Source organism: Pimephales promelas, chromosome 13 (assembly GCF_988280905.1).
Source record: "Pimephales promelas chromosome 13, fPimPro1.hap1.1, whole genome shotgun sequence".
Lineage (NCBI taxonomy): Eukaryota > Metazoa > Chordata > Actinopteri > Cypriniformes > Leuciscidae > Pimephales > Pimephales promelas.
The window spans coordinates 19,079,186-19,089,602 of record NC_142781.1 but is presented as its reverse complement, the minus strand read 5'-3'; the positions used below and the strand labels follow the sequence as shown (position 1 = coordinate 19,089,602).

General features: G+C 36.7%; 1 long non-coding RNA gene across 2 annotated transcripts; it reads left to right on the top strand.

The window, feature by feature from the left end:
* Window positions 1-215: 215 nt before the first annotated feature.
* On the top strand, window positions 216-7,863 carry LOC120493477 (uncharacterized). Of its 2 annotated transcripts, none has more exons than XR_005625729.2 (3): window positions 216-303; window positions 2,962-3,101; window positions 7,491-7,863. It is a non-coding gene; the product is annotated as an uncharacterized LOC120493477 (long non-coding RNA). The 2 variants fall into 2 exon arrangements; XR_016145923.1 differs by lacking the exon at window positions 216-303 and adding an exon at window positions 2,671-2,780.
* The last annotated feature ends 2,554 nt before the right edge of the window (window positions 7,864-10,417 follow it).

Genomic DNA, 10,417 nt, shown 5'->3' with positions numbered 1-10,417 from the left:
CAAAAAAAAATATTTTATGTTTTGCATATTTTTCTACATATACAGCTGATTGCAATTTCCATACAGATTATATAACAAGTATAATGAAACATCAATGAAACAAGAGAAATCATGTGCAAATTCATTATTCAACACCATCGCTGAGTATTTTCTCCTTAAAACTGCAGTGAACCATAGAAAATTACGAGTGTTTCTTACAACACAAACTACCCTGTATCCAATCATTTCGAAGTGGGGGCGGGCTTTACCAAATCATTTACTGCTTTGAAGCAGGGGTGTCTCAAGATAAGCCAGGTGATCCCGGTAGGCTATATTTTTCTGTTATATGAAAAATAGGATACATTTAGCAATATAGTGGGTGAATTATGAATGATGTTTTGGTTAGCCGTTCAATGATGTTTAAAGCGTTCCTAAGGATAATGTTTTAATTAAGCAGGCTGAGACGGTGAATGGGAACATGGTTTGTGTAACATTAGCAACACATTATTAGCTTTTTGATAACTTAAGTAGAGCAAAAGGATAATCATGTTAATTACCGTTATGTGTCCAACGTTGTAAAAAGCTATACCGTTTTACAGCGTTTAGCCTACTACAGTAATTTTAAACGAGTGTATCAGGTATTGATTCACTGAGAGTAGTTGAGGCGGGGTTGCATATTCATGGTTCCGAATATACTAAATGAAGTTAAAGTGCAGTTACATTCAAGCTATTTTAAGGCAATAGGACATTTTACAGGAAACAAAACTCTTAAATCTGTCAGTTAGGTGATTAAAGAATTTTAAGGAATACAGTTAAAAACTGGTTTACTACAGGGAGAGTGTGTAATTTAAGTGTCAATAAGCAATTACAAAAATAATGATATAGGAAAACAGGTTTCCAGAACATGCCCTTGTCTGTCATTGGTTAGCCAAACTCAACCAACTGATTGCTGTTCTGATACAGTTGGTCCTGCTTAAAAAAAAAAAAACTTTTTTTGACTTTTAGAATTCTTTTCGATTTAAGGTCTCAATGTTGCCAGTAGTACATATTTTTTTATTTTAAATGTATGCCTGTCGACTGATTGATTAATGGACATTCAATTAATGTTGCATACAGACAACATTATAATAGCTCTTCATGGAAAGCCAACAATTAAGCACTGATAACTCAAAAACAGCAATGCATTGTTGCAAATTAAAATTTAAATAATATTTTACCAATACAATTTGCATAAATCAATAATAGAAAAAAAATATAGGCTACATTTACATAGCATAAAATGTTTCCTTACACTTTGACAGTCCACTTTTTACACGTTCCACTAACTGTAAATAATAATGCTACATGCAATCTTAACTCTCATTAATTTTCAACTAAATGTCAGGTAACTCTCATTAGACTATTAGGTTAGGATTAGCAGAATAAGTTGACATATACTTGGATACTTGCAAAGTTATTTATAGAATGTCTGTTGGGGCAGCAGTTTGTTTGAGCAGGTCAGTGTTTGTTTGTTTTTTTGGTTTTGTTTTTTGGTTAAACGTTACAGTATTGAACCTTATTCCTTGCAGTCATTACATTCGCCATACATGTTTTGGTGTGCCAACAGTATCTCATTCATGCAATTGGACACGAAGTCAATAAGCCCCCATGACGTTTGTTTATAGCATAAATTACATTCTTCAAATGAGATAAAGAAAATACACACGCACAGAAAACATCCTCCGGGGCATCCTGGCTATATACTGTAGATTTAAGACTCGTCAGGCACACTCAGAAGAAGAGTGTCACCTTTTATCATATCACTGAGCATTCTCGTGGACATCATGCAAACATCCTGTTTCTCTGGATGTATCCGCACAGGACAAGGAAACCAACTTTCCTTCCTCTACAATCTATTCACAAGCTCGCAACCCAAAGAGGTCCACCATCACAGACGCTAGCACAAAAAAAACATCAGAAGAAAGACCTGCTCGTTCTTGTGCATACACACATTATTAATGTTTCAACCAGTGAAAAGACATTTCTTTTCACATAAATTGCAGGGTTACAGTCTATGGATGTCTAATTTTCCTTGAAATCTTCATGGCCCTTGTTCTTGTCATAAAAAAAATGTACTTGTTCATCCATGTCAAAGCTAATTCAAAGAAATCAGTATAACAGTCTCACACTCACTTCATAGTCTATTTCCTAGCTGTCACATCCTGCTTTGTAAATGCAGAACAAATAAAATCTTATTGTTATCCAGCCCATTCAAGCTCAAATGGAGTCTGTTTCTGTACTCACAACTTGCACACATTGTAAAAATGTCTTTCCCAAACAATAAGCTCTTTTTATGTCTGCTAACAGTTAACCCACATATGTGATTAGTCTTAATGACAAATAAATTGTGCTCGGCAGCGATTACCTCACCAACACCTTTCACACACTGACAATGGTTTCTCAATGCCAGGCCATGACTAACACAGAAAATGCTGAAATACACAAATCAGAAATGGGTGTTTATGTATGTTCACGGTCTAATGCCTAGGACTGTACATTCATTTGGCCTGATTAAAACGGGGATTTACTGAATTGTCCACACAGAAGGTCAAAAGAGTTTGTATTCGTATGAGCAGAGCTGGGGGAGGGCTATTGTCTCTTCATTAGTTTGCTTGTCTTTTCCGTTCAAGATTGTTTTTCTCAAACACAGCTGTGTGGATGAGTGGAATGTGATGTGGGAGACTCACACTCGTGGAATTGACAACCTGAGAGCTAACCCCCTTCCTGTACAGCTGGAGAGGCACGCACGCACACACACACACGTAAGATCTATTCACTATGTCCGTTTGTCCCCAGGGAGAGACTGACTGTACGTTTATGACTTAAAAACAAACATCCTGAAATCCAGCAACTCTCTCCAGCTCTCCAAACCCTTATTCAGATGTATGACATCATATTCAAGATTTGAATCTTATCACTAAACAGTCTTATCACTCCCCACAGACCTCCTCGAACCAGCTGTGGCAACACACTCCCGAGCAAAGAGAGAGAGAGAGGACACATCCTGCCCAATTTTCTGCACTTGCCATAACCTGTGGATTTGTATTGTTTGTGGAGCATGTAATTGCATCAGTCTGATTGAGGTAATCCCCAGATCACAGCTGCTGATAGCACTAATTGTTTATAGGGAACCTAATTAGTATTGTGACAGATATTCATTGTGATGTCATTGTGTTTACTGTAGGTTATAGAGGAGATCTGAAATCAAAATCTAGTCATTTTTATTTGAGGTGAACATTGTATTGGATGGCAACAAATAAGTATCCTAATTCATTAGGATCCAAGCAGAGAAGCGACCAAACACCTCCACGTTTTCCCTTAAATACAGGAGTAGTGTAACTCGACCAAGAATGGCGCAAAATAAAACGTTAAAGGGGATAACAATAATGAATGGGGGAATACAGCAAGTGATATATCTATGGACTCAGTAATATCATAGATATATATGCGCCGAGTCGAAGTGCTCCCAAGCACGCTATGGTATTCTGCCATAAGTTATAGTTATCCCCTTTACACACTTAGAAAAGCGCAACGTTTTATTTTGTGTCACCATTCTTGGTCGAGTTACACTACTCGTGTAACTTTATTTAAGGAAAATGTGGAGGTGTTTGGTCCCTTCTCTGCTTGGATCCCATTGAATAAACTGGGCCGAGTTAAGTGCTATCAAAGTGCACGCACTGAGACGAGAGAGGTATATATCAACTCATTTTAGTTAAGGGAATACCATAGTTTAATATGAAAAAAAAACAAAACGGTGGAGTATCCCTTTAACAGTGCTTTTGAAATTAAAATGTGGACAGAGGGTCCCAATCAGACCTAATTAAAAACATCACCTCAACATTGCAATGACTAATAACCCATTAAAAGATAAAACTCTGTATTTATGTGAAACCATTTGTCCACTGATCTATGTAGCATTCCCAATGTAATATCTTTTCCAGTTTAGCTTTTGAGAATTATTCAATTATTTCATGATTCATGCAGTCCTAAACATTAATGTCAGGATCTCATTTGAAATGTATCCTCTTTGCAGAGTGTCTTTGGCTAAAAGTTTGTAACTATTGAGATACAGTTTCAGCTTTTTTACATCACTTAAATTTATATCTCCATATCAGTGACTGATTATTTTAATTAAAGTCTGGTGTGATGGATGGAACATATTCCTTACACATCTGTTACATTTAAAGGTTTATGTCAGGGTCCTGCCCTGACGTTCTTGTCCTTTTTTTCCTCTCTGTTTAAAGTGGCGAACATGAATTCATATACTTCCCTACAATATAGTGTACGCCAACAGAGTAGTATGTCCAAAAATATAGTATTCGAAAAACAGTAGGCGAAAAGTCTCCAGATGACCTACTACTTCCTCGATGGACATTTTACTTTCCCATGAGGCCACGAGAGAGGGTTTATGAATAGGTAAAGCAACGCAACTGACACTGGAAGGTCACCCTTCAGCTGGAACTAGCATGCGTGTGCTGCTGATGCAGGAGCCGGCCAAAACTGAGCCGGTGTTCTGACGTAGAACCTGTAAGCATTGTGTTTACAATGTGAACAGCATCAGGCTGACACAGAAGACAAGAAATTATTGATTTTTGAGAATACAAAAAGTATTCTCGTCGCTTCATAACTTTAACCACTAGCGTTCCAATTCTATCTACCAAATTCACTACCTTTCTGGGCCTTGAAATCGGTGATTACATTGCAGTCTATATGGGGGGGGGGGGGGGGGGTTAAATGTGGGTGGAAAAGTAAATTAAAATAATGTTTTTCATGTTTCTGCATGACGTGGTTTTGACAATAAAGAAGCCGACAAAGCGATACCATCTTAAACCCTTCAAAACATCACCTTTTTACACTAGGCTACACTCAAAACAAAGGCCATCACAATGTGTAACCATAACACAGAGTCAAGTGCAGTTGTGAATGATATACATCATTACATACAAGGTGAAGAATTCAGGAATAGGAAGAGATTTGTGTCCTGTTAATGTACAAATGTTACTTTGGGATGGAATTTAATTTGCATGCTTTTATGTTAATATGGCCAAATGAGGGAAGCCTCTAATAATTCATGGTGATAATCATTTGCAGTCTTGTCTGGTGAGCCACTGATGGATTTGGCATGTTGAACGGGTTAAACATAATCATGTAGTTTTATAAATCCTCAAGGCAGCTGTTAGTCGGTGGATAAAAAGACATTTGCTTTGGGGAAATTATGATTTATATCGTAATGCGTTCAAAGGTTTCTGTTCCATGACGTGAATAGCAATACAAGAGCAAGTCTGATTATGCAAAACATTAAAGCTCAACATAATTCACATACTCTTTTTGTGTATTCTATAACGTCTTACAAACTTTGCCTTAAGGTGTTGGTGTGTCATCTTCTGTGCTAATGTTGTCCTGTAAAAGAAGCCTGTCCTGTGGCAAGTGATACATACTCCCTCTAGAGGCTGCAGGGAGCTATGCATCCATCTTGGTATCTGTCACCACCTTTTCAATTTTTATCTTTGGAGAATAGAAAGTGACTCTTTTTATGGCTACTTTAATCTTTTTAATGTCCCAGTTTCACTTACTCATACCTACACAAATTTGCCATATATTTAGATGAGTATAAACACAACTATTTCCCAACATATAACTTTTAATTGCACCGGGCTGATAACAGGTTGAGCATGTGCAGATGTTTGCACTGATGAAACATAGGCATACATAGACTACACAGCATCATTTTTGTTTATTTTTTGTCAAGATACAGCTATCAATTACACATGTTCCTATCTTCTTTCATTCATTATTTTATTCACTCATTTGCTTCCACCTAAAGCATGTGAAAGAAAGCAGGGTTTGGCCTGTTAACTTCCATGTTGAGCCCTGAGGCATGCCATATCTAAGTCTTTCATTGTCATTGCTGTCTTGAATGCAAGACATGAACTAGGCTACGTTGACATGAATTGCATAGGCATAATTGCTAACTTGTTTTACGTTACGCAACAGCAGCAGTTATTTTTTAATGCCAAAACTGTTAAACCGTGTCTGTAATGTTGAACTCATGATAAAAAGATTTGTTAAGCTACATTTTCGAACTGTAACCAAATTATTCATTTTCTTTTATGCCTTTAAATGGATAGTTCAGCCAAAATGAAAATTCTGTCATTATTTACTCATCCTCATGTCATTTCAAACCTGTATGACATCTTAGAATTGTGGAGTGTTTTTCACATCATGGACGTTTATGGTCACCGAAACTCGTCAACATTTTCCCAAATAGGCTATCTTCTTGATTGTTTAAGGCTTAATGATCCCTTTAAAGACATAAAAGAAAATAAATAATCAAAAGCAGTAATCAGTATCAGAGGACAAAGCATGTTTCATGATTGAACTCGTCCACGCTCAAAAATTGGTGTTTGAATTTACACTGTAATGTTTTTTCCGCATACAGTATACACAAAGTGCATATGAGAGAAACTTTGACAAGGATTCAAATTTTAAAAAGAAACAGAAGTTAAAAGCCCTCGCTATGCTTTCAAATGAAAAGCGATGGCCAGATCTCAATCAGTGCGATGTGGAAAGAAGGATGACCCAAGAGTGATATGCAGCAATATCTTTGATAAACAGAAAATGCTGTCCAGAGGAACAGAACAGACATCTTCAGTATATAATCAATGTGAACGAAAAGTCTGGTAGAAAATAAATTCCTCTGTTCAGACAGCAGGGTGATATAGAAAAACACTGTTGCGGTGCCAGCCAGCCCAGAAACTCACAGGAGGTCAGATCTCAGCGGATGAAGATGAGCAGGTACTGAACAGGTACTCTGTTACAAGCACAGCTTAGCAGATCCGATGAGGCTTATCAGTCTCCAAAAGAGCACAGGACATGACAGGACAGGAACGAGAGGTAAATGCTCAGAGGTCTCATACGTAGCTATCATTCTCGAAATAATCTGGCAATGAGACAGCCCAATGAAACAGGGCTAAAAGAAGAAAACATAAATAGAGAAAGAGAGAACAGGTGTGGAAAGGGTGACATTATACGAGTAGAGTGTCGAAACAGCTGGGGATAGTGAGAGAGATGTTTGTGCGTGATGAATGAGAGAGAGGTGCGTGTGTAATGAGAGGTTTAGTAATTTAGCGAGTGTGTATGTGTACTGTACGTGTGTGTCCAAAAGGGGGAGACAGAGTAAGGAGAGAGAGAGAGCCCGAATCATGACAGTCAGCCCAGAACTGTTAAGTTAATCTGAAACCACCACCAGCTCTTCTACAGACTGACTGTCAAGATGATTGAGATGCACAAGGAGTCACAAAAGACCCGCATAGACACAGGCATGCCCGCCTGACTTCTCACAACTTGAGAGAAAGTTTTATGACTGCTCTTGTGGCTCATATAAGTTTATAATCTCATAAATGTCTTAAAACTATCTTTGTTATGTCATATAAATGAATTTCATTCTATACTTTTGTGTTGGTGTTTTCTAGAGGTGCAAGCAGCTATCGACTCCCTCAAAATTAATAAGACCCCTTGGAATGACAGCATCTCATCAGAGCTCCTTGAACAAGTTGGCTACCTTCATACCAGGATGATTCATTGGGGTGGGGGCGGCAGTGGCTCAGTGGTTCATGTAGGTTGTATACAAACCAGAAGGTTGGTGGTTCCACCTGACCAAGTGTTGAGGTTTCCATGAGCAAGCAGCTGCTCCCGACGAGCTGGATGGCAAGCCTCCATCTTGCATGACTGTATGAATGAGTGAGCGAATGGGTGAATGTGAGGCAAAATGTAAAGCGTTTTGGTGGCCATTGGGTCTGTGAAAGCGCTAAATAAATGCAGTCCATTTACCATGATTACATTGTAATAACTATAATAAAACTGTAACAAATAAAAATTTTTACACTACTTTTTTCAAAAACAACCGCTACTTTTTCCAAAAAAAATCGCTACTTTAAAAAAAAAAAGAATTGCTACTTTTTCAAAGAGAATCGATACTTTTATCAAAAAGAATCGTTACTTTTTTATAAAGAATCACTTCTTTTCAAAAAGAATAAAGTAACAAAATAATAATAAGACATACATAATATAATATGACTGTCACAAAGGTATAGTTACTTTTTTTTTCAAAAAGAATCACTATTTTTTCAAAAAGAGAATCACTACTTTTTCTAAGAGAATCACTTTTCAAAATAGCTAATTTTTCAAAAAGAATGTAACAAATAATGTAAAAAATGTATATTAATGCAATTATCTAATCAACCAATCACATGACAGTTGCTTGCCAGCAATCGGGTGGGACGTGGAGGCATAAAGTCCAATAAAGTGGAGGGAGAAGTACATAGAGAGTCATAAAGTTGATCCTGCTGAGTTCCTATTTGTTTCAGAAAAGAGCAAGAGACTTAAAAATGTGTGATTTTTTGTCTATTATCTGCAAACTAAGTTATGGTTACACAATCTTTAGAGATATGGAGGATTTAACCATCAGGATTTCATCAATAAGTAGCCTAGCCTATAGCACAATCTGTGAGCAAGCTGAATTCCCATGAACACTTTCCTGGATGGCAGCAGATTACTTTAAGTATAAACAACAGATAAAGTATAAACTTTTAAGTGTCCTTTAAGTTCACCTTTAACTAAATAAACAGTTAAAACTGGTTTCTAGTGAATATAGTGCATCTGACTATTCTCTGATGATTCGTTTGGTCTCCACATGATCTGAAAACATCTTATTTGCGAACTCTTGCTGTACATTTCTTAACCACTAAGAGACGCTATTTGGCAGCTACTGTTATAATTCATTTACTCGTGTGCCCTGTTTCACAGACTAAAATGCATGTTTGAGTTAACAGAAAGCAATTTCAACCAACATATCTAAAAATAGTAAGTTATAGTTATAATATTGTAGTTATAATATATAATAGTATATAATATAGTTATAATATTGTAGCTTATATTTTAACGTTTACAGGTGTTCTTGTAGCATGCTTTTTTTGCCACATTATTAATTTAATGTCTACCTTCCATTATCATTTTACTTAGCTTATTTTCATCCTTTGTACTGTACACATTTGTAGACAGATCATAAGTTAATAGCTGTTTTTAGCTGTTTTGTCACAGCCCATGAAAACATTTATCTTATTTTGCAGATGGCTACAATAGTTGAATACAATATCCAGGTTATTTGCGTAGGAAAATGAAGAGTCATTTAACCAACATAAGGATGTAATGTGGCTGGGTCAGTTAGATAATGTTACCATTGAAAAGGCTTGTATTACAAAGCGGACCATCTCTTCTTATGAACAAATGAGCAAATTTTACAAGCACATTGATGAAAAGAAGGCTCAACAAATTTGTTGTTGTACAGGGTGAATCTTTAAATTTTAGGGTGTTCCCTCGAGTCCTACAGCAGCTTGTAGATGTTCAGATGACAACAATTGTTGTACAGGCAAATGTATATCATATATTGTATTTCATTGACTGAACAGATTTTGAAGTGACGCTCAAGATGTAGGTGTTTTTATTGTTATATATATATATATATATATATATATATATATATAAATAATTATGCTAAATAAGATTGATGTTCAGAATCTATCAAATTTCTTCTAATCCCTCCCGGATCTGCCTGTTTTTATATGTCCTAAAATGAACTTCAGATTTTGCATTTGAAGACATAAATCAATTTTCATGGTTTTGAAGTTTTCTTCACCATGGTTTTGTTTTTTTATATTATGTTTTTCTTCACTGTACCGTATCGCCATTCTCCAAAGGTTAAGAGACAGAAAATGGTTGTTGAGTGAATAGTGAATACCACTATAATGTTAATTTACCATATGCACGTACGACTGTGGGTAACTTCTGAGGCATACCTGCTTATAAACTCTTGAACTATGAAAGAACTGTCTTTTAAAATGACAGATATTTTTGCAGCTTAATATTGTTATCCCTTTGACTGTTTACAAGAACATAAGCTGGATATTAAAAGTCATATTCACACACCATGTCAATGGAGTTGAAAAGAAAAAAAACCAAGCGCAAACACTGCCATCGATATGCCCTCAGATCAGCTCTTTTTGCCTGAGCTACTCTGTCCACACAATCCCACACAAACCCTGAGGGGTGGTGATCAGAGAATTTTGACTGTCCCCAGATCACGGTTAAAGAATAGAGGGGACAGAGCATTTACGATTGCTGGCCCTAGGCTGTGGATCAGCCTTCCGTCTTATATCAGAGCGGCTCAATCTCTGACTGTTTATAAATCGCCTCTTTTTTCTTTAGCTTTTATTTCATTGTGATATTTTGTCATGAATGTGTCAGCGCAGTCTCATCCCAGGCAAGACGACATATAACTGACGTCTTGGGACGTCTTTTGACCATACGTCAACATCCACCTTTTTAGGGTACCCTTAACCAT